At 44.3% G+C, this 23,062-nt stretch overlaps 2 protein-coding genes and 18 non-coding genes across 20 annotated transcripts in view; 18 read left to right on the forward strand and 2 right to left on the reverse strand.

Annotated features, from left to right (window-relative positions):
- LOC125715120 (uncharacterized) overlaps positions 1–23,062 on the reverse strand; it is a 1,180,389-nt gene that overhangs the window by 632,866 nt on the left and 524,461 nt on the right. The window lies entirely within an intron of this gene.
- LOC125715114 (uncharacterized) overlaps positions 1–23,062 on the reverse strand; it is a 935,270-nt gene that overhangs the window by 385,979 nt on the left and 526,229 nt on the right. The window lies entirely within an intron of this gene.
- LOC125736069 (5S ribosomal RNA) lies at positions 866–984 on the forward strand. The gene has a single exon (XR_007395352.1). It is a non-coding gene; the product is annotated as a 5S ribosomal RNA (ribosomal RNA).
- On the forward strand, positions 3,257–3,375 carry LOC125734546 (5S ribosomal RNA). The gene has a single exon (XR_007393854.1). It is a non-coding gene; the product is annotated as a 5S ribosomal RNA (ribosomal RNA).
- On the forward strand, positions 4,453–4,571 carry LOC125735703 (5S ribosomal RNA). Its single transcript, XR_007394995.1, has one exon. It is a non-coding gene; the product is annotated as a 5S ribosomal RNA (ribosomal RNA).
- Positions 5,651–5,769, forward strand: LOC125732535 (5S ribosomal RNA). Its single transcript, XR_007391912.1, has one exon. It is a non-coding gene; the product is annotated as a 5S ribosomal RNA (ribosomal RNA).
- Positions 6,847–6,965, forward strand: LOC125736154 (5S ribosomal RNA). Its single transcript, XR_007395436.1, has one exon. It is a non-coding gene; the product is annotated as a 5S ribosomal RNA (ribosomal RNA).
- On the forward strand, positions 8,045–8,163 carry LOC125734624 (5S ribosomal RNA). Its single transcript, XR_007393928.1, has one exon. It is a non-coding gene; the product is annotated as a 5S ribosomal RNA (ribosomal RNA).
- Positions 9,242–9,360, forward strand: LOC125734711 (5S ribosomal RNA). The gene has a single exon (XR_007394014.1). It is a non-coding gene; the product is annotated as a 5S ribosomal RNA (ribosomal RNA).
- Positions 10,440–10,558, forward strand: LOC125734780 (5S ribosomal RNA). Its single transcript, XR_007394083.1, has one exon. It is a non-coding gene; the product is annotated as a 5S ribosomal RNA (ribosomal RNA).
- On the forward strand, positions 11,637–11,755 carry LOC125733441 (5S ribosomal RNA). The gene has a single exon (XR_007392787.1). It is a non-coding gene; the product is annotated as a 5S ribosomal RNA (ribosomal RNA).
- On the forward strand, positions 12,834–12,952 carry LOC125733902 (5S ribosomal RNA). The gene has a single exon (XR_007393234.1). It is a non-coding gene; the product is annotated as a 5S ribosomal RNA (ribosomal RNA).
- Positions 14,031–14,149, forward strand: LOC125734626 (5S ribosomal RNA). The gene has a single exon (XR_007393930.1). It is a non-coding gene; the product is annotated as a 5S ribosomal RNA (ribosomal RNA).
- On the forward strand, positions 15,228–15,346 carry LOC125734712 (5S ribosomal RNA). Its single transcript, XR_007394015.1, has one exon. It is a non-coding gene; the product is annotated as a 5S ribosomal RNA (ribosomal RNA).
- LOC125734781 (5S ribosomal RNA) lies at positions 16,426–16,544 on the forward strand. The gene has a single exon (XR_007394084.1). It is a non-coding gene; the product is annotated as a 5S ribosomal RNA (ribosomal RNA).
- LOC125733443 (5S ribosomal RNA) lies at positions 17,623–17,741 on the forward strand. Its single transcript, XR_007392789.1, has one exon. It is a non-coding gene; the product is annotated as a 5S ribosomal RNA (ribosomal RNA).
- On the forward strand, positions 18,820–18,938 carry LOC125733903 (5S ribosomal RNA). Its single transcript, XR_007393235.1, has one exon. It is a non-coding gene; the product is annotated as a 5S ribosomal RNA (ribosomal RNA).
- LOC125734713 (5S ribosomal RNA) lies at positions 20,017–20,135 on the forward strand. Its single transcript, XR_007394016.1, has one exon. It is a non-coding gene; the product is annotated as a 5S ribosomal RNA (ribosomal RNA).
- LOC125734783 (5S ribosomal RNA) lies at positions 21,215–21,333 on the forward strand. The gene has a single exon (XR_007394086.1). It is a non-coding gene; the product is annotated as a 5S ribosomal RNA (ribosomal RNA).
- On the forward strand, positions 22,412–22,530 carry LOC125734784 (5S ribosomal RNA). The gene has a single exon (XR_007394087.1). It is a non-coding gene; the product is annotated as a 5S ribosomal RNA (ribosomal RNA).

Raw genomic sequence — 23,062 nt, forward strand, 5'->3', positions numbered from 1 at the left:
AAACTTGAAGACTGTCACTCCCCATTCACGTTTTACAACTTATTGTTAATGATAAAGAGACAGCTTTTTACACACAGTTTTAAACAAAGTACTGATATTATTCCTCTTCAACTGACCGCTTTGTTTTCTATGCAAAAACCACTTCGCCACAGAAGACTCGATATTATTGGCATAGCAAGTTCTGCTCTTCTCCTTTCAAAACTTGCTAAAAGCTGTATTTAAAAGAACAGATTGGCCGGGGTAATTCACACCCTTCAATGCCAGCTTAATGTTTAGGTTAGTGGGAATCACAGAGGAATTAGGGATGGAAACTTCTTTGCTGGTGGTAGAAGCGGTCTGGTGAATTTTTAGAGAGAAGAGGCCGTCGATGTTTGAATGTAGAAAATTGTTCTGGCTGCAGCCTGCAGTATGGACTTGTTGGTGTGTGTAGCTCCCAGTGTTCTGACAGCGCGACGTTTTGGGGAAGCATGTGATTCAGCAGCTACCAGTGGGCTTCCTGCGGCAGAGATTTTGTGGCTGTTAGCGGAGTTGATAGCAGAAGGTCATTAAGAGAAGCCTACATGCGGTAGGCAAAGGAGTAATGTTTGCCGGCGGGGGACGTGCGGCGATTAACCTGTGCGGTAGTGAAAAGGAGTTAAAAAGAAGGAAGTGTGCGGATGCGGAAAGAATGGAATAATTGTGGTAGGCTGCCGGCTGAGTAGTTTGGTGAATGTTTGGTGTGGGTCCGGCGCTGCCGATTGGATGGTGGTGCTGCAGTGTGAGTCAGATAAAAAAAAAAAAAAAAACCAGGAGTAGGATCCAATGGGACTAACTGGCATGTATAGACGCGTGTAATGCAAAAGGGCTGTTTTTGGTAGCATCTTTCGCTTACGGCCATACCACCCTGAACACGCCCAATCTCGTCTGATCTCGGAAGTTAAGCAGGGTAGGTTCTGGTTAGTACTTGGATGGGAGACCACCTGGGAATGCCAGGTGCTGTAAGCTTTTCTCACTTTTACTTTATACAGGGGGCGCTCCACTTCACGATTAATTTAAATCTATCACTCCCCTTCCATTTTACTATTTTATATATATATATATTTTTCTCTCATTCATAAAGGCAGCTTTTACACACCGTTTTACTCTAAATACTTCCTGGTAATTCTAGGTGCTGTAAGCTGTTCGTGCCTTTATTCCACCAGGGCGTGATCTTCTCACAAACTTGAAGACTGTCACTCCCCATTCACGTTTTACAACTTATTGTTAATGATAAAGAGACAGCTTTTTACACACAGTTTTAAACAAAGTACTGATATTATTCCTCTTCAACTGACCGCTTTGTTTTCTATGCAAAAACCACTTCGCCACAGAAGACTCGATATTATTGGCATATTATCTGCTCTTCTCCTCCTTTCAAAACTTGCTAAAAGCTGTATTTAAAAGAGCAGGTTGGCCGGGGTAATTCACACCCTTCAATGCCAGCTTAATGTTTAGGTTAGTGGGAATCACAGAGGAATTAGGGATGGAAACTTCTTTGCTGGTGGTAGAAGCGGTCTGGTGAATTTTTAGAGAGAAGAGGCCGTCGATGTTTGAATGTAGAAAATTGTTCTGGCTGCAGCCTGCAGTATGGACTTGTTGGTGTGTGTAGCTCCCAGTGTTCTGACAGCGCGACGTTTTGGGGAAGCATGTGATTCAGCAGCTACCAGTGGGCTTCGTGCGGCGGAGATTTTGTGGCTGTTAGCGGAGTTGATAACAGAAGGTCATTAAGAGAAGCCTGCATGCGGTAGGCAAAGGAGTAATGTTTGCCGGCGGGGGACGTGCGGCGATTAACCTGTGCGGTAGTGAAAAGGAGTTAAAGAGAAGGAAGTGTGCGGATGCGGAAAGAATGGAATAATTGTGGTAGGCTGCCGGCTGAGTAGTTTGGTGAATGTTTGGTGTGGTTCCGGCACTGCCGATTGGATGGTGGGGCTGCAGTGTGAGTCAGATAAAAAAAAAAAAAAAAAAACAGGAGTAGGATCCAATGGGACTAACTGGTATGTATAGAGGCGTGTAATGCAAAAGGGCTGTTTTTGGTAGTTTTTCTCGCTCACGGCCATACCACCCTGAACACGCCCGATCTCGTCCGATCTCAGAAGCCAAGCAGGATATTGTCTGGTTAGTACTTGAATGGGAGACCTACTGGGATTACCCTGTTCTGTAAGCTTTTCTCACTTTTGCTTTATACAGGGGGTGCTCCACTTCTCGATTAATTTAAATCTATCACTCCCCTTCCATTTTACTATTTTATATATTTCTTTTTTCTCTCATTCATAAAGGCAGCTTTTACAAACGTTTTACTCTAAATACTGCCTGGTAATTATAGCTGCTGTAAGCTGTTCGTGCCTTTATTCCACCAGGGCGCGATCTTCTCACAAACTTGAAGACTGTCACTCCCCATTCACGTTTTACAACTTATTGTTAATAATAAAGAGACAGCTTTTTACACACAGTTTTAAACAAAGTACTGATATAATTCCTCTTAAACTCACCGCTTTGTTTTCTATGCAAAAACCACTTCGCCACAGAAGACTCGATATTATTGGCATAGCAAGTTCTGCTCTTCTCCTTTCAAAACTTGCTAAAAGCTGTATTTAAAAGAACAGATTGGCCGGGGTAATTCACACCCTTCAATGCCAGCTTAATGTTTAGGTTAGTGGGAATCACAGAGGAATTAGGGATGGAAACTTCTTTGCTGGTGGTAGAAGTGGTCTGGTGAATTTTTAGAGAGAAGAGGCCGTCGATGTTTGAATGTAGAAAATTGTTCTGGCTGCAGCCTGCAGTATGGACTTGTTGGTGTGTGTAGCTCCCAGTGTTCTGACAGCGCAACGTTTTGGGGAAGCATGTGATTCAGCAGCTACCAGTGGGCTTCGCGCGGCGGAGATTTTGTGGCTGTTAGCGGAGTTGATAACAGAGGGTCGTTAAGAGAAGCCTGCATGCAGTAGGCAAAGGAGTAATGTTTGCTGGCGGGGGACGTGCGGCGATTAACCTGTGCGGTAGTGAAAAGGAGTTAAAGAGAAGGAAGTGTGCGGATGCGGAAAGAATGGAATAATTGTGGTAGGCTGCCGGCTGAGTAGTTTGGTGAATGTTTGGTGTGGGTCCGGCGTTGCCGATTGGATGGTGGGGCTGCAGTGTGAGTCAGATAAAAAAAAAAAAAAAAACCAGAAGTAGGATCCAATGGGACCAACTGGCATGTATAGAGGCGTGTAATGCAAAAGGGCTGTTTTTGGTAGCGTCTCTCGCTTATGGCCATACCACCCTGAACACGCCAGATCTCGTCTGATCTCGGAAGCTAAGCAGGGTAGGGTCTGGTTAGTACTTGGATGGGAGACCACCTGGGAATACCAGGTGCTGTAAGCTTTTCTCACTTTTACTTTATACAGGGGGCGCTCCACTTCACGATTAATTTAAATCTATCACTCCCCTTCCATTTTACTATTTTATATATATATTTTTATTTTCTCTCTTTCATAAAGTCAGCTTTTACACACCGTTTTACTCTAAATACTGCCTGGTAATTCTAGGTGCTGTAAGCTCTTCGTGCCTTTATTCCACCAGGGCGCGATCTTCTCACAAACTTGAAGACTGTCACTCCCCATTCACGTTTTACAACTTATTGTTAATGATAAAGAGACAGCTTTTTACACACAGTTTTAAACAAAGTACTGATATTATTCCTCTTCAACTGACCGCTTTGTTTTCTATGCAAAAACCACTTCGCCACAGAAGACTCGATATTATTGGCATAGCAAGTTCTGCTCTTCTCCTTTCAAAACTTGCTAAAAGCTGTATTTAAAAGAACAGATTGGCCGGGGTAATTCACACCCTTCAATGCCAGCTTAATGTTTAGGTTAGTGGGAATCACAGAGGAATTAGGTATGGAAACTTCTTTGCTGGTGGTAGAAGCGGTCTGGTGAATTTTTAGAGAGAAGAGGCCGTCGATGTTTGAATGTAGAAAATTGTTCTGGCTGCAGCCTGCAGTATGGACTTGTTGGTGTGTGTAGCTCCCAGTGTTCTGACAGCGCAACGTTTTGGGGAAGCATGTGATTCAGCAGCTACCAGTGGGCTTCGTGCGGCGGAGATTTTGTGGCTGTTAGCGGAGTTGATAACAGAGGGTCGTTAAGAGAAGCCTGCATGCAGTAGGCAAAGGAGTAATGTTTGCCGGCGGGGGACGTGCGGCGATTAACCTGTGCGGTAGTGAAAAGGAGTTAAAAAGAAGGAAGTGTGCGGATGCGGAAAGAATGGAATAATTGTGGTAGGCTGCCGGCTGAGTAGTTTGGTGAATGTTTGGTGTGGGTCCGGCGCTGCCGATTGGATGGTGGGGCTGCAGTGTGAGTCAGATAAAAAAAAAAAAAGAACATTAGTAGGATCCAATGGGACCAACTGGCATGTATAGAGGCGTGTAATGCAAAAGGGCTGTTTTTGGTAGCATCTCTCGCTTACGGCCATACCACCCTGAACACACCCGATCTTGTCTGATCTCGGAAGTCAAGCAGGGTAGGGTCTGGTTAGTACTTGGATGGGAGATCACCTGGGAATACCAGGCGCTGTAAGCTTTTCTCACTTTTACTTTATACAGGGGGCGCTCCACTTCACGATTAATTTAAATCTATCACTCCCCTTCCATTTTACTATTTTATATATATATTTTTATTTTCTCTCTTTCATAAAGGCAGCTTTTACACACCGTTTTACTCTAAATACTGCCTGGTAATTCTAGGTGCTGTAAGCTCTTCGTGCCTTTATTGCACCAGGGCGCGATCTTCTCACAAACTTGAAGACTGTCACTCCCCATTCACGTTTTACAACTTATTGTTAATGATAAAGAGACAGCTTTTTACACACAGTTTTAAACAAAGTACTGATATTATTCCTCTTCAACTGACCGCTTTGTTTTCTATGCAAAAACCACTTCGCCACAGAAGACTCGATATTATTGGCATAGCAAGTTCTGCTCTTCTCCTTTCAAAACTTGCTAAAAGCTGTATTTAAAAGAACAGATTGGCCGGGGTAATTCACACCCTTCAATGCCAGCTTAATGTTTAGGTTAGTGGGAATCACAGAGGAATTAGGGATGGAAACTTCTTTGCTGGTGGTAGAAGCGGTCTGGTGAATTTTTAGAGAGAAGAGGCCGTCGATGTTTGAATGTAGAAAATTGTTCTGGCTGCAGCCTGCAGTATGGACTTGTTGGTGTGTGTAGCTCCCAGTGTTCTGACAGCGCAACGTTTTGGGGAAGCATGTGATTCAGCAGCTACCAGTGGGCTTCGTGCGGCGGAGATTTTGTGGCTGTTAGCGGAGTTGATAACAGAGGGTCGTTAAGAGAAGCCTGCATGCAGTAGGCAAAGGAATAATGTTTGCTGGCGGGGGACGTGCGGCGATTAACCTGTGCGGTAGTGAAAAGGAGTTAAAGAGAAGGAAGTGTGCGGATGCGGAAAGAATGGAATAATTGTGGTAGGCTGCCGGCTGAGTAGTTTGGTGAATGTTTGGTGTGGGTCCGGCGTTGCCGATTGGATGGTGGGGCTGCAGTGTGAGTCAGATAAAAAAAAAAAAAAAAACCAGGAGTAGGATCCAATGGGACCAACTGGCATGTATAGAGGCGTGTAATGCAAAAGGGCTGTTTTTGGTAGCGTCTCTCGCTTATGGCCATACCACCCTGAACACGCCCGATCTCGTCTGATCTCGGAAGCTAAGCAGGGTAGGGTCTGGTTAGTACTTGGATGGGAGACCACCTGGGAATACCAGGTGCTGTAAGCTTTTCTCACTTTTACTTTATACAGGGGGCGCTCCACTTCACGATTAATTTAAATCTATCACTCCCCTTCCATTTTACTATTTTATATATATATTTTTATTTTCTCTCTTTCATAAAGGCAGCTTTTACACACCGTTTTACTCTAAATACTGCCTGGTAATTCTAGGTGCTGTAAGCTCTTCGTGCCTTTATTCCACCAGGGCGCGATCTTCTCACAAACTTGAAGACTGTCACTCCCCATTCACGTTTTACAACTTATTGTTAATGATAAAGAGACAGCTTTTTACACACAGTTTTAAACAAAGTACTGATATTATTCCTCTTCAACTGACCGCTTTGTTTTCTATGCAAAAACCACTTCGCCACAGAAGACTCGATATTATTGGCATAGCAAGTTCTGCTCTTCTCCTTTCAAAACTTGCTAAAAGCTGTATTTAAAATAACAGATTGGCCGGGGTAATTCACACCCTTCAATGCCAGCTTAATGTTTAGGTTAGTGGGAATCACAGAGGAATTAGGGATGGAAACTTCTTTGCTGGTGGTAGAAGCGGTCTGGTGAATTTTTAGAGAGAAGAGGCCGTCGATGTTTGAATGTAGAAAATTGTTCTGGCTGCAGCCTGCAGTATGGACTTGTTGGTGTGTGTAGCTCCCAGTGTTCTGACAGCGCAACGTTTTGGGGAAGCATGTGATTCAGCAGCTACCAGTGGGCTTCGTGCGGCGGAGATTTTGTGGCTGTTAGCGGAGTTGATAACAGAGGGTCGTTAAGAGAAGCCTGCATGCAGTAGGCAAAGGAGTAATGTTTGCCGGCGGGGGACGTGCGGCGATTAACCTGTGCGGTAGTGAAAAGGAGTTAAAAAGAAGGAAGTGTGCGGATGCGGAAAGAATGGAATAATTGTGGTAGGCTGCCGGCTGAGTAGTTTGGTGAATGTTTGGTGTGGGTCCGGCGCTGCCGATTGGATGGTGGGGCTGCAGTGTGAGTCAGATAAAAAAAAAAAAAGAACATTAGTAGGATCCAATGGGACCAACTGGCATGTATAGAGGCGTGTAATGCAAAAGGGCTGTTTTTGGTAGCATCTCTCGCTTACGGCCCTACCACCCTGAACACACCCGATCTTGTCTGATCTCGGAAGTCAAGCAGGGTAGGGTCTGGTTAGTACTTGGATGGGAGATCACCTGGGAATACCAGGTGCTGTAAGCTTTTCTCACTTTTACTTTATACAGGGGGCGCTCCACTTCACGATTAATTTAAATCTATCACTCCCCTTCCATTTTACTATTTTATATATATATTTTTATTTTCTCTCTTTCATAAAGGCAGCTTTTACACACCGTTTTACTCTAAATACTGCCTGGTAATTCTAGGTGCTGTAAGCTCTTCGTGCCTTTATTCCACCAGGGCGCGATCTTCTCACAAACTTGAAGACTGTCACTCCCCATTCACGTTTTACAACTTATTGTTAATGATAAAGAGACAGCTTTTTACACACAGTTTTAAACAAAGTACTGATATTATTCCTCTTCAACTGACCGCTTTGTTTTCTATGCAAAAACCACTTCGCCACAGAAGACTCGATATTATTGGCATAGCAAGTTCTGCTCTTCTCCTTTCAAAACTTGCTAAAAGCTGTATTTAAAAGAACAGATTGGCCGGGGTAATTCACACCCTTCAATGCCAGCTTAATGTTTAGGTTAGTGGGAATCACAGAGGAATTAGGGATGGAAACTTCTTTGCTGGTGGTAGAAGCGGTCTGGTGAATTTTTAGAGAGAAGAGGCCGTCGATGTTTGAATGTAGAAAATTGTTCTGGCTGCAGCCTGCAGTATGGACTTGTTGGTGTGTGTAGCTCCCAGTGTTCTGACAGCGCAACGTTTTGGGGAAGCATGTGATTCAGCAGCTACCAGTGGGCTTCGTGCGGCGGAGATTTTGTGGCTGTTAGCGGAGTTGATAACAGAGGGTCGTTAAGAGAAGCCTGCATGCAGTAGGCAAAGGAGTAATGTTTGCGGGCGGGGGACGTGCGGCGATTAACCTGTGCGGTAGTGAAAAGGAGTTAAAGAGAAGGAAGTGTGCGGATGCGGAAAGAATGGAATAATTGTGGTAGGCTGCCGGCTGAGTAGTTTGGTGAATGTTTGGTGTGGGTCCGGCGTTGCCGATTGGATGGTGGGGCTGCAGTGTGAGTCAGATAAAAAAAAAAAAAAAAACCAGGAGTAGGATCCAATGGGACCAACTGACATGTATAGAGGCGTGTAATGCAAAAGGGCTGTTTTTGGCAGCATCTCTTGCTTACGGCCATACCACCCTGAACACGCCAGATCTCTTCTGATCTCAGAAGCTAAGCAGGGTAGGGTCTGGTTAGTACTTGGATGGGAGACCACCTGGGAATACCAGGTGCTGTAAGCTTTTCTCACTTTTACTTTATACAGGGGGCGCTCCACTTCACGATTAATTTAAATCTATCACTCCCCTTCCATTTTACTATTTTATATATATATTTTTATTTTCTCTCTTTCATAAAGGCAGCTTTTACACACCGTTTTACTCTAAATACTTCCTGGTAATTCTAGGTGCTATAAGCTGTTCGTGCCTTAATTCCACCAGGGCGCGATCTTCTCACAAACTTGAAGACTGTCACTCCCCATTCACGTTTTACAACTTATTGTTAATGATAAAGAGACAGCTTTTTACACACAGTTTTAAACAAAGTACTGATATTATTCCTCTTCAACTGACCGCTTTGTTTTCTATGCAAAAACCACTTCGCCACAGAAGACTCGATATTATTGGCATAGCAAGTTCTGCTCTTCTCCTTTCAAAACTTGCTAAAAGCTGTATTTAAAAGAACAGATTGGCCGGGGTAATTCACACCCTTCAATGCCAGCTTAATGTTTAGGTTAGTGGGAATCACAGAGGAATTAGGGATGGAAACTTCTTTGCTGGTGGTAGAAGCGGTCTGGAGAATTTTTAGAGAGAAGAGGCCGTCGATGTTTGAATGTAGAAAATTGTTCTGGCTGCAGCCTGCAGTATGGACTTGTTGGTGTGTGTAGCTCCCAGTGTTCTGACAGCGCGACGTTTTGGGGAAGCATGTGATTCAGCAGCTACCAGTGGGCTTCGTGCGGCGGAGATTTTGTGGCTGTTAGCGGAGTTGATAACAGAGGGTCGTTAAGAGAAGCCTGCATGCAGTAGGCAAAGGAGTAATGTTTGCCGGCGGGGGACGTGCGGCGATTAACCTGTGCGGTAGTGAAAAGGAGTTAAAAAGAAGGAAGTGTGCGGATGCGGAAAGAATGGAATAATTGTGGTAGGCTGCCGGCTGAGTAGTTTGGTGAATGTTTGGTGTGGGTCCGGCGCTGCCGATTGGATGGTGGGGCTGCAGTGTGAGTCAGATAAAAAAAAAAAAAAGAACATTAGTAGGATCCAATGGGACCAACTGGCATGTATAGAGGCGTGTAATGCAAAAGGGCTGTTTTTGGTAGCATCTCTCGCTTACGGCCATACCACCCTGAACACACCCGATCTTGTCTGATCTCGGAAGTCAAGCAGGGTAGGGTCTGGTTAGTACTTGGATGGGAGATCACCTGGGAATACCAGGTGCTGTAAGCTTTTCTCACTTTTACTTTATACAGGGGGCGCTCCACTTCACGATTAATTTAAATCTATCACTCCCCTTCCATTTTACTATTTTATATATATATTTTTATTTTCTCTCTTTCATAAAGGCAGCTTTTACACACCGTTTTACTCTAAATACTGCCTGGTAATTCTAGGTGCTGTAAGCTCTTCGTGCCTTTATTCCACCAGGGCGCGATCTTCTCACAAACTTGAAGACTGTCACTCCCCATTCACGTTTTACAACTTATTGTTAATGATAAAGAGACAGCTTTTTACACACAGTTTTAAACAAAGTACTGATATTATTCCTCTTCAACTGACCGCTTTGTTTTCTATGCAAAAACCACTTCGCCACAGAAGACTCGATATTATTGGCATAGCAAGTTCTGCTCTTCTCCTTTCAAAACTTGCTAAAAGCTGTATTTAAAAGAACAGATTGGCCGGGGTAATTCACACCCTTCAATGCCAGCTTAATGTTTAGGTTAGTGGGAATCACAGAGGAATTAGGGATGGAAACTTCTTTGCTGGTGGTAGAAGCGGTCTGGTGAATTTTTAGAGAGAAGAGGCCGTCGATGTTTGAATGTAGAAAATTGTTCTGGCTGCAGCCTGCAGTATGGACTTGTTGGTGTGTGTAGCTCCCAGTGTTCTGACAGCGCAACGTTTTGGGGAAGCATGTGATTCAGCAGCTACCAGTGGGCTTCGTGCGGCGGAGATTTTGTGGCTGTTAGCGGAGTTGATAACAGAGGGTCGTTAAGAGAAGCCTGCATGCAGTAGGCAAAGGAGTAATGTTTGCTGGCGGGGGACGTGCGGCGATTAACCTGTGCGGTAGTGAAAAGGAGTTAAAGAGAAGGAAGTGTGCGGATGCGGAAAGAATGGAATAATTGTGGTAGGCTGCCGGCTGAGTAGTTTGGTGAATGTTTGGTGTGGGTCCGGCGTTGCCGATTGGATGGTGGGGCTGCAGTGTGAGTCAGATAAAAAAATAAAAAAAAACCAGGAGTAGGATCCAATGGGACCAACTGGCATGTATAGAGGCGTGTAATGCAAAAGGGCTGTTTTTGGTAGCATCTCTTGCTTACGGCCATACCACCCTGAACACGCCCGATCTCGTCTGATCTCAGTAGCTAAGCAGGGTAGGGTCTGGTTAGTACTTGGATGGGAGACCACCTGGGAATACCAGGTGCTGTAAGCTTTTCTCACTTTTACTTTATACAGGGGGCGCTCCACTTCACGATTAATTTAAATCTATCACTCCCCTTCCATTTTACTATTTTATATATATATTTCTATTTTCTCTCTTTCATAAAGGCAGCTTTTACACACCGTTTTACTCTAAATACTTCCTGGTAATTCTAGGTGCTGTAAGCTGTTCGTGCCTTTATTCCACCAGGGCGCGATCTTCTCACAAACTTGAAGACTGTCACTCCCCATTTACGTTTTACAACTTATTGTTAATGATAAAGAGACAGCTTTTTACACACAGTTTTAAACAAAGTACTGATATTATTCCTCTTCAACTGACCGCTTTGTTTTCTATGCAAAAACCACTTCGCCACAGAAGACTCGATATTATTGGCATAGCAAGTTCTGCTCTTCTCCTTTCAAAACTTGCTAAAAGCTGTATTTAAAAGAACAGATTGGCCGGGGTAATTCACACCCTTCAATGCCAGCTTAATGTTTAGGTTAGTGGGAATCACAGAGGAATTAGGGATGGAAACTTCTTTGCTGGTGGTAGAAGCGGTCTGGTGAATTTTTAGAGAGAAGAGGCCGTCGATGTTTGAATGTAGAAAATTGTTCTGGCTGCAGCCTGCAGTATGGACTTGTTGGTGTGTGTAGCTCCCAGTGTTCTGACAGCGCAACGTTTTGGGGAAGCATGTGATTCAGCAGCTACCAGTGGGCTTCGTGCGGCGGAGATTTTGTGGCTGTTAGCGGAGTTGATAACAGAGGGTCGTTAAGAGAAGCCTGCATGCAGTAGGCAAAGGAGTAATGTTTGCCGGCGGGTGACGTGCGGCGATTAACCTGTGCGGTAGTGAAAAGGAGTTAAAGAGAAGGAAGTGTGCGGATGCGGAAAGAATGGAATAATTGTGGTAGGCTGCCGGCTGAGTAGTTTGGTGAATGTTTGGTGTGGGTCCGGCGTTGCCGATTGGATGGTGGGGCTGCAGTGTGAGTCAGATAAAAAAAAAAAAAAAACCAGGAGTAGGATCCAATGGGACCAACTGGCATGTATAGAGGCGTGTAATGCAAAAGGGCTGTTTTTGGTAGCATCTCTTGCTTACGGCCATACCACCCTGAACACGCCCGATCTCATCTGATCTCAGAAGCTAAGCAGGGTAGGGTCTGGTTAGTACTTGGATGGGAGACCACCTGGGAATACCAGGTGCTGTAAGCTTTTCTCACTTTTACTTTATACAGGGGGCGCTCCACTTCACGATTAATTTAAATCTATCACTCCCCTTCCATTTTACTATTTTATATATATATATTTTTTTTCTCTCATTCATAAAGGCAGCTTTTACACACCGTTTTACTCTAAATACTTCCTGGTAATTCTAGGTGCTGTAAGCTGTTCGTGCCTTTATTCCACCAGGGTGCGATCTTCTCACAAACTTGAAGACTGTCACTCCCCATTCACGTTTTACAACTTATTGTTAATGATAAAGAGACAGCTTTTTACACACAGTTTTAAACAAAGTACTGATATTATTCCTCTTCAACTGACCGCTTTGTTTTCTATGCAAAAACCACTTCGCCACAGAAGACTCGATATTATTGGCATAGCAAGTTCTGCTCTTCTCCTTTCAAAACTTGCTAAAAGCTGTATTTAAAAGAACAGATTGGCCGGGGTAATTCACACCCTTCAATGCCAGCTTAATGTTTAGGTTAGTGGGAATCACAGAGGAATTAGGGATGGAAACTTCTTTGCTGGTGGTAGAAGCGGTCTGGTGAATTTTTAGAGAGAAGAGGCCGTCGATGTTTGAATGTAGAAAATTGTTCTGGCTGCAGCCTGCAGTATGGACTTGTTGGTGTGTGTAGCTCCCAGTGTTCTGACAGCGCAACGTTTTGGGGAAGCATGTGATTCAGCAGCTACCAGTGGGCTTCGTGCGGCGGAGATTTTGTGGCTGTTAGCGGAGTTGATAACAGAGGGTCGTTAAGAGAAGCCTGCATGCAGTAGGCAAAGGAGTAATGTTTGCCGGCGGGTGACGTGCGGCGATTAACCTGTGCGGTAGTGAAAAGGAGTTAAAGAGAAGGAAGTGTGCGGATGCGGAAAGAATGGAATAATTGTGGTAGGCTGCCGGCTGAGTAGTTTGGTGAATGTTTGGTGTGGGTCCGGCGTTGCCGATTGGATGGTGGGGCTGCAGTGTGAGTCAGATAAAAAAAAAAAAAAAACCAGGAGTAGGATCCAATGGGACCAACTGGCATGTATAGAGGCGTGTAATGCAAAAGGGCTGTTTTTGGTAGCATCTCTTGCTTACGGCCATACCACCCTGAACACGCCCGATCTCGTCTGATCTCAGAAGCTAAGCAGGGTAGGGTCTGGTTAGTACTTGGATGGGAGACCACCTGGGAATACCAGGTGCTGTAAGCTTTTCTCACTTTTACTTTATACAGGGGGCGCTCCACTTCACGATTAATTTAAATCTATCACTCCCCTTCCATTTTACTATTTTATATATATATTTTTATTTTCTCTCTTTCATAAAGGCAGCTTTTACACACCGTTTTACTCTAAATACTTCCTGGTAATTCTAGGTGCTGTAAGCTGTTCGTGCCTTTATTCCACCAGGGCGCGATCTTCTCACAAACTTGAAGACTGTCACTCCCCATTCACGTTTTACAACTCATTGTTAATGATAAAGAGACAGCTTTTTACACACAGTTTTAAACAAAGTACTGATATTATTCCTCTTCAACTGACCGCTTTGTTTTCTATGCAAAAACCACTTCGCCACAGAAGACTCGATATTATTGGCATAGCAAGTTCTGCTCTTCTCCTTTCAAAACTTGCTAAAAGCTGTATTTAAAAGAACAGATTGGCCAGGGTAATTCACACCCTTCAATGCCAGCTTAATGTTTAGGTTAGTGGGAATCACAGAGGAATTAGGGATGGAAACTTCTTTGCTGGTGGTAGAAGCGGTCTGGAGAATTTTTAGAGAGAAGAGGCCGTCGATGTTTGAATGTAGAAAATTGTTCTGGCTGCAGCCTGCAGTATGGACTTGTTGGTGTGTGTAGCTCCCAGTGTTCTGACAGCGCGACGTTTTGGGGAAGCATGTGATTCAGCAGCTACCAGTGGGCTTCGTGCGGCGGAGATTTTGTGGCTGTTAGCGGAGTTGATAACAGAGGGTCGTTAAGAGAAGCCTGCATGCAGTAGGCAAAGGAGTAATGTTTGCCGGCGGGGGACGTGCGGCGATTAACCTGTGCGGTAGTGAAAAGGAGTTAAAAAGAAGGAAGTGTGCGGATGCGGAAAGAATGGAATAATTGTGGTAGGCTGCCGGCTGAGTAGTTTGGTGAATGTTTGGTGTGGGTCCGGCGCTGCCGATTGGATGGTGGGGCTGCAGTGTGAGTCAGATAAAAAAAAAAAAAAGAACATTAGTAGGATCCAATGGGACCAACTGGCATGTATAGAGGCGTGTAATGCAAAAGGGCTGTTTTTGGCAGCATCTCTTGCTTACGGCCATACCACCCTGAACACGCCAGATCTCTTCTGATCTCAGAAGCTAAGCAGGGTAGGGTCTGGTTAGTACTTGGATGGGAGACCACCTGGGAATACCAGGTGCTGTAAGCTTTTCTCACTTTTACTTTATACAGGGGGCGCTCCACTTCACGATTAATTTAAATCTATCACTCCCCTTCCATTTTACTATTTTATATATATATTTTTATTTTCTCTCTTTCATAAAGGCAGCTTTTACACACCGTTTTACTCTAAATACTTCCTGGTAATTCTAGGTGCTATAAGCTGTTCGTGCCTTAATTCCACCAGGGCGCGATCTTCTCACAAACTTGAAGACTGTCACTCCCCATTCACGTTTTACAACTTATTGTTAATGATAAAGAGACAGCTTTTTACACACAGTTTTAAACAAAGTACTGATATTATTCCTCTTCAACTGACCGCTTTGTTTTCTATGCAAAAACCACTTCGCCACAGAAGACTCGATATTATTGGCATAGCAAGTTCTGCTCTTCTCCTTTCAAAACTTGCTAAAAGCTGTATTTAAAAGAACAGATTGGCCGGGGTAATTCACACCCTTCAATGCCAGCTTAATGTTTAGGTTAGTGGGAATCACAGAGGAATTAGGGATGGAAACTTCTTTGCTGGTGGTAGAAGCGGTCTGGAGAATTTTTAGAGAGAAGAGGCCGTCGATGTTTGAATGTAGAAAATTGTTCTGGCTGCAGCCTGCAGTATGGACTTGTTGGTGTGTGTAGCTCCCAGTGTTCTGACAGCGCGACGTTTTGGGGAAGCATGTGATTCAGCAGCTACCAGTGGGCTTCGTGCGGCGGAGATTTTGTGGCTGTTAGCGGAGTTGATAACAGAGGGTCGTTAAGAGAAGCCTGCATGCAGTAGGCAAAGGAGTAATGTTTGCCGGCGGGGGACGTGCGGCGATTAACCTGTGCGGTAGTGAAAAGGAGTTAAAAAGAAGGAAGTGTGCGGATGCGGAAAGAATGGAATAATTGTGGTAGGCTGCCGGCTGAGTAGTTTGGTGAATGTTTGGTGTGGGTCCGGCGCTGCCGATTGGATGGTGGGGCTGCAGTGTGAGTCAGATAAAAAAAAAAAAAAGAACATTAGTAGGATCCAATGGGACCAACTGGCATGTATAGAGGCGTGTAATGCAAAAGGGCTGTTTTTGGTAGCATCTCTCGCTTACGGCCATACCACCCTGAACACACCCGATCTTGTCTGATCTCGGAAGTCAAGCAGGGTAGGGTCTGGTTAGTACTTGGATGGGAGATCACCTGGGAATACCAGGTGCTGTAAGCTTTTCTCACTTTTACTTTATACAGGGGGCGCTCCACTTCACGATTAATTTAAATCTATCACTCCCCTTCCATTTTACTATTTTATATATATATTTTTATTTTCTCTCTTTCATAAAGGCAGCTTTTACACACCGTTTTACTCTAAATACTGCCTGGTAATTCTAGGTGCTGTAAGCTCTTCGTGCCTTTATTCCACCAGGGCGCGATCTTCTCACAAACTTGAAGACTGTCACTCCCCATTCACGTTTTACAACTTATTGTTAATGATAAAGAGACAGCTTTTTACACACAGTTTTAAACAAAGTACTGATATTATTCCTCTTCAACTGACCGCTTTGTTTTCTATGCAAAAACCACTTCGCCACAGAAGACTCGATATTATTGGCATAGCAAGTTCTGCTCTTCTCCTTTCAAAACTTGCTAAAAGCTGTATTTAAAAGAACAGATTGGCCGGGGTAATTCACACCCTTCAATGCCAGCTTAATGTTTAGGTTAGTGGGAATCACAGAGGAATTAGGGATGGAAACTTCTTTGCTGGTGGTAGAAGCGGTCTGGTGAATTTTTAGAGAGAAGAGGCCGTCGATGTTTGAATGTAGAAAATTGTTCTGGCTGCAGCCTGCAGTATGGACTTGTTGGTGTGTGTAGCTCCCAGTGTTCTGACAGCGCAACGTTTTGGGGAAGCATGTGATTCAGCAGCTACCAGTGGGCTTCGTGCGGCGGAGATTTTGTGGCTGTTAGCGGAGTTGATAACAGAGGGTCGTTAAGAGAAGCCTGCATGCAGTAGGCAAAGGAGTAATGTTTGCTGGCGGGGGACGTGCGGCGATTAACCTGTGCGGTAGTGAAAAGGAGTTAAAGAGAAGGAAGTGTGCGGATGCGGAAAGAATGGAATAATTGTGGTAGGCTGCCGGCTGAGTAGTTTGGTGAATGTTTGGTGTGGGTCCGGCGTTGCCGATTGGATGGTGGGGCTGCAGTGTGAGTCAGATAAAAAAATAAAAAAAAACCAGGAGTAGGATCCAATGGGACCAACTGGCATGTATAGAGGCGTGTAATGCAAAAGGGCTGTTTTTGGTAGCATCTCTTGCTTACGGCCATACCACCCTGAACACGCCCGATCTCGTCTGATCTCAGTAGCTAAGCAGGGTAGGGTCTGGTTAGTACTTGGATGGGAGACCACCTGGGAATACCAGGTGCTGTAAGCTTTTCTCACTTTTACTTTATACAGGGGGCGCTCCACTTCACGATTAATTTAAATCTATCACTCCCCTTCCATTTTACTATTTTATATATATATTTCTATTTTCTCTCTTTCATAAAGGCAGCTTTTACACACCGTTTTACTCTAAATACTTCCTGGTAATTCTAGGTGCTGTAAGCTGTTCGTGCCTTTATTCCACCAGGGCGCGATCTTCTCACAAACTTGAAGACTGTCACTCCCCATTTACGTTTTACAACTTATTGTTAATGATAAAGAGACAGCTTTTTACACACAGTTTTAAACAAAGTACTGATATTATTCCTCTTCAACTGACCGCTTTGTTTTCTATGCAAAAACCACTTCGCCACAGAAGACTCGATATTATTGGCATAGCAAGTTCTGCTCTTCTCCTTTCAAAACTTGCTAAAAGCTGTATTTAAAAGAACAGATTGGCCGGGGTAATTCACACCCTTCAATGCCAGCTTAATGTTTAGGTTAGTGGGAATCACAGAGGAATTAGGGATGGAAACTTCTTTGCTGGTGGTAGAAGCGGTCTGGTGAATTTTTAGAGAGAAGAGGCCGTCGATGTTTGAATGTAGAAAATTGTTCTGGCTGCAGCCTGCAGTATGGACTTGTTGGTGTGTGTAGCTCCCAGTGTTCTGACAGCGCAACGTTTTGGGGAAGCATGTGATTCAGCAGCTACCAGTGGGCTTCGTGCGGCGGAGATTTTGTGGCTGTTAGCGGAGTTGATAACAGAGGGTCGTTAAGAGAAGCCTGCATGCAGTAGGCAAAGGAGTAATGTTTGCCGGCGGGTGACGTGCGGCGATTAACCTGTGCGGTAGTGAAAAGGAGTTAAAGAGAAGGAAGTGTGCGGATGCGGAAAGAATGGAATAATTGTGGTAGGCTGCCGGCTGAGTAGTTTGGTGAATGTTTGGTGTGGGTCCGGCGTTGCCGATTGGATGGTGGGGCTGCAGTGTGAGTCAGATAAAAAAAAAAAAAAAACCAGGAGTAGGATCCAATGGGACCAACTGGCATGTATAGAGGCGTGTAATGCAAAAGGGCTGTTTTTGGTAGCATCTCTTGCTTACGGCCATACCACCCTGAACACGCCCGATCTCATCTGATCTCAGAAGCTAAGCAGGGTAGGGTCTGGTTAGTACTTGGATGGGAGACCACCTGGGAATACCAGGTGCTGTAAGCTTTTCTCACTTTTACTTTATACAGGGGGCGCTCCACTTCACGATTAATTTAAATCTATCACTCCCCTTCCATTTTACTATTTTATATATATATATTTTTTTTCTCTCATTCATAAAGGCAGCTTTTACACACCGTTTTACTCTAAATACTTCCTGGTAATTCTAGGTGCTGTAAGCTGTTCGTGCCTTTATTCCACCAGGGTGCGATCTTCTCACAAACTTGAAGACTGTCACTCCCCATTCACGTTTTACAACTTATTGTTAATGATAAAGAGACAGCTTTTTACACACAGTTTTAAACAAAGTACTGATATTATTCCTCTTCAACTGACCGCTTTGTTTTCTATGCAAAAACCACTTCGCCACAGAAGACTCGATATTATTGGCATAGCAAGTTCTGCTCTTCTCCTTTCAAAACTTGCTAAAAGCTGTATTTAAAAGAACAGATTGGCCGGGGTAATTCACACCCTTCAATGCCAGCTTAATGTTTAGGTTAGTGGGAATCACAGAGGAATTAGGGATGGAAACTTCTTTGCTGGTGGTAGAAGCGGTCTGGTGAATTTTTAGAGAGAAGAGGCCGTCGATGTTTGAATGTAGAAAATTGTTCTGGCTGCAGCCTGCAGTATGGACTTGTTGGTGTGTGTAGCTCCCAGTGTTCTGACAGCGCAACGTTTTGGGGAAGCATGTGATTCAGCAGCTACCAGTGGGCTTCGTGCGGCGGAGATTTTGTGGCTGTTAGCGGAGTTGATAACAGAGGGTCGTTAAGAGAAGCCTGCATGCAGTAGGCAAAGGAGTAATGTTTGCCGGCGGGTGACGTGCGGCGATTAACCTGTGCGGTAGTGAAAAGGAGTTAAAGAGAAGGAAGTGTGCGGATGCGGAAAGAATGGAATAATTGTGGTAGGCTGCCGGCTGAGTAGTTTGGTGAATGTTTGGTGTGGGTCCGGCGTTGCCGATTGGATGGTGGGGCTGCAGTGTGAGTCAGATAAAAAAAAAAAAAAAACCAGGAGTAGGATCCAATGGGACCAACTGGCATGTATAGAGGCGTGTAATGCAAAAGGGCTGTTTTTGGTAGCATCTCTTGCTTACGGCCATACCACCCTGAACACGCCCGATCTCGTCTGATCTCAGAAGCTAAGCAGGGTAGGGTCTGGTTAGTACTTGGATGGGAGACCACCTGGGAATACCAGGTGCTGTAAGCTTTTCTCACTTTTACTTTATACAGGGGGCGCTCCACTTCACGATTAATTTAAATCTATCACTCCCCTTCCATTTTACTATTTTATATATATATTTTTATTTTCTCTCTTTCATAAAGGCAGCTTTTACACACCGTTTTACTCTAAATACTTCCTGGTAATTCTAGGTGCTGTAAGCTGTTCGTGCCTTTATTCCACCAGGGCGCGATCTTCTCACAAACTTGAAGACTGTCACTCCCCATTCACGTTTTACAACTCATTGTTAATGATAAAGAGACAGCTTTTTACACACAGTTTTAAACAAAGTACTGATATTATTCCTCTTCAACTGACCGCTTTGTTTTCTATGCAAAAACCACTTCGCCACAGAAGACTCGATATTATTGGCATAGCAAGTTCTGCTCTTCTCCTTTCAAAACTTGCTAAAAGCTGTATTTAAAAGAACAGATTGGCCAGGGTAATTCACACCCTTCAATGCCAGCTTAATGTTTAGGTTAGTGGGAATCACAGAGGAATTAGGGATGGAAACTTCTTTGCTGGTGGTAGAAGCGGTCTGGAGAATTTTTAGAGAGAAGAGGCCGTCGATGTTTGAATGTAGAAAATTGTTCTGGCTGCAGCCTGCAGTATGGACTTGTTGGTGTGTGTAGCTCCCAGTGTTCTGACAGCGCGACGTTTTGGGGAAGCATGTGATTCAGCAGCTACCAGTGGGCTTCGTGCGGCGGAGATTTTGTGGCTGTTAGCGGAGTTGATAACAGAGGGTCGTTAAGAGAAGCCTGCATGCAGTAGGCAAAGGAGTAATGTTTGCCGGCGGGGGACGTGCGGCGATTAACCTGTGCGGTAGTGAAAAGGAGTTAAAAAGAAGGAAGTGTGCGGATGCGGAAAGAATGGAATAATTGTGGTAGGCTGCCGGCTGAGTAGTTTGGTGAATGTTTGGTGTGGGTCCGGCGCTGCCGATTGGATGGTGGGGCTGCAGTGTGAGTCAGATAAAAAAAAAAAAAAGAACATTAGTAGGATCCAATGGGACCAACTGGCATGTATAGAGGCGTGTAATGCAAAAGGGCTGTTTTTGGTAGCATCTCTCGCTTACGGCCATACCACCCTGAACACACCCGATCTTGTCTGATCTCGGAAGTCAAGCAGGGTAGGGTCTGGTTAGTACTTGGATGGGAGATCACCTGGGAATACCAGGTGCTGTAAGCTTTTCTCACTTTTACTTTATACAGGGGGCGCTCCACTTCACGATTAATTTAAATCTATCACTCCCCTTCCATTTTACTATTTTATATATATATTTTTATTTTCTCTCTTTCATAAAGGCAGCTTTTACACACCGTTTTACTCTAAATACTGCCTGGTAATTCTAGGTGCTGTAAGCTGTTCGTGCCTTTATTCCACCAGGGCGCGATCTTCTCACAAACTTGAAGACTGTCACTCCCCATTCACGTTTTACAACTTATTGTTAATGATAAAGAGACAGCTTTTTACACACAGTTTTAAACAAAGTACTGATATTATTCCTCTTCAACTGACCGCTTTGTTTTCTATGCAAAAACCACTTCGCCACAGAAGACTCGATATTATTGGCATAGCAAGTTCTGCTCTTCTCCTTTCAAAACTTGCTAAAAGCTGTATTTAAAAGAACAGATTGGCCGGGGTAATTCACACCCTTCAATGCCAGCTTAATGTTTAGGTTAGTGGGAATCACAGAGGAATTAGGGATGGAAACTTCTTTGCTGGTGGTAGAAGCGGTCTGGTGAATTTTTAGAGAGAAGAGGCCGTCGATGTTTGAATGTAGAAAATTGTTCTGGCTGCAGCCTGCAGTATGGACTTGTTGGTGTGTGTAGCTCCCAGTGTTCTGACAGCGCAACGTTTTGGGGAAGCATGTGATTCAGCAGCTACCAGTGGGCTTCGTGCGGCGGAGATTTTGTGGCTGTTAGCGGAGTTGATAACAGAGGGTCGTTAAGAGAAGCCTGCATGCAGTAGGCAAAGGAGTAATGTTTGCTGGCGGGGGACGTGCGGCGATTAACCTGTGCGGTAGTGAAAAGGAGTTAAAGAGAAGGAAGTGTGCGGATGCGGAAAGAATGGAATAATTGTGGTAGGCTGCCGGCTGAGTAGTTTGGTGAATGTTTGGTGTGGGTCCGGCGTTGCCGATTGGATGGTGGGGCTGCAGTGTGAGTCAGATAAAAAAAAAAAAAAAAACCAGGAGTAGGATCCAATGGGACCAACTGGCATGTATAGAGGCGTGTAATGCAAAAGGGCTGTTTTTGGTAGCATCTCTTGCTTACGGCCATACCACCCTGAACACGCCCGATCTCGTCTGATCTCAGTAGCTAAGCAGGGTAGGGTCTGGTTAGTACTTGGATGGGAGACCACCTGGGAATACCAGGTGCTGTAAGCTTTTCTCACTTTTACTTTATACAGGGGGCGCTCCACTTCACGATTAATTTAAATCTATCACTCCCCTTCCATTTTACTATTTTATATATATATTTTTATTTTCTCTCTTTATAAAGGCAGCTTTTACACACCGTTTTACTCTAAATACTTCCTGGTAATTCTAGGTGCTGTAAGCTGTTCGTGCCTTTATTCCACCAGGGCGCGATCTTCTCACAAACTTGAAGACTGTCACTCCCCATTCACGTTTTACAACTTATTGTTAATGATAAAGAGACAGCTTTTTACACACAGTTTTAAACAAAGTACTGATATTATTCCTCTTCAACTGACCGCTTTGTTTTCTATGCAAAAACCACTTCGCCACAGAAGACTCGATATTATTGGCATAGCAAGTTCTGCTCTTCTCCTTTCAAAACTTGCTAAAAGCTGTATTTAAAAGAACAGATTGGCCGGGGTAATTCACACCCTTCAATGCCAGCTTAATGTTTAGGTTAGTGGGAATCACAGAGGAATTAGGGATGGAAACTTCTTTGCTGGTGGTAGAAGCGGTCTGGTGAATTTTTAGAGAGAAGAGGCCGTCGATGTTTGAATGTAGAAAATTGTTCTGGCTGCAGCCTGCAGTATGGACTTGTTGGTGTGTGTAGCTCCCAGTGTTCTGACAGCGCAACGTTTTGGGGAAGCATGTGATTCAGCAGCTACCAGTGGGCTTCGTGCGGCGGAGATTTTGTGGCTGTTAGCGGAGTTGATAACAGAGGGTCGTTAAGAGAAGCCTGCATGCAGTAGGCAAAGGAGTAATGTTTGCCGGCGGGTGACGTGCGGCGATTAACCTGTGCGGTAGTGAAAAGGAGTTAAAGAGAAGGAAGTGTGCGGATGCGGAAAGAATGGAATAATTGTGGTAGGCTGCCGGCTGAGTAGTTTGGTGAATGTTTGGTGTGGGTCCGGCGTTGCCGATTGGATGGTGGGGCTGCAGTGTGAGTCAGATAAAAAAAAAAAAAAAAACCAGGAGTAGGATCCAATGGGACCAACTGGCATGTATAGAGGCGTGTAATGCAAAAGGGCTGTTTTTGGTAGCATCTTTTGCTTACGGCCATACCACCCTGAACACGCCCGATCTCGTCTGATCTCAGTAGCTAAGCAGGGTAGGGTCTGGTTAGTACTTGGATGGGAGACCACCTGGGAATACCAGGTGCTGTAAGCTTTTCTCACTTTTACTTTATACAGGGGGCGCTCCACTTCACGATTAATTTAAATCTATCACTCCCCTTCCATTTTACTATTTTATATATATATTTTTATTTTCTCTCTTTCATAAAGGCAGCTTTTACACACCGTTTTACTCTAAATACTTCCTGGTAATTCTAGGTGCTGTAAGCTGTTCGTGCCTTTATTCCACCAGGGCGCGATCTTCTCACAAACTTGAAGACTGTCACTCCCCATTCACGTTTTACAACTCATTGTTAATGATAAAGAGACAGCTTTTTACACACAGTTTTAAACAAAGTACTGATATTATTCCTCTTCAACTGACCGCTTTGTTTTCTATGCAAAAACCACTTCGCCACAGAAGACTCGATATTATTGGCATAGCAAGTTCTGCTCTTCTCCTTTCAAAACTTGCTAAAAGCTGTATTTAAAAGAACAGATTGGCCGGGGTAATTCACACCCTTCAATGCCAGCTTAATGTTTAGGTTAGTGGGAATCACAGAGGAATTAGGGATGGAAACTTCTTT

This window comes from Brienomyrus brachyistius, chromosome 2 (assembly GCF_023856365.1).
Source record: "Brienomyrus brachyistius isolate T26 chromosome 2, BBRACH_0.4, whole genome shotgun sequence".
Taxonomy (NCBI): Eukaryota; Metazoa; Chordata; class Actinopteri; order Osteoglossiformes; family Mormyridae; genus Brienomyrus; species Brienomyrus brachyistius.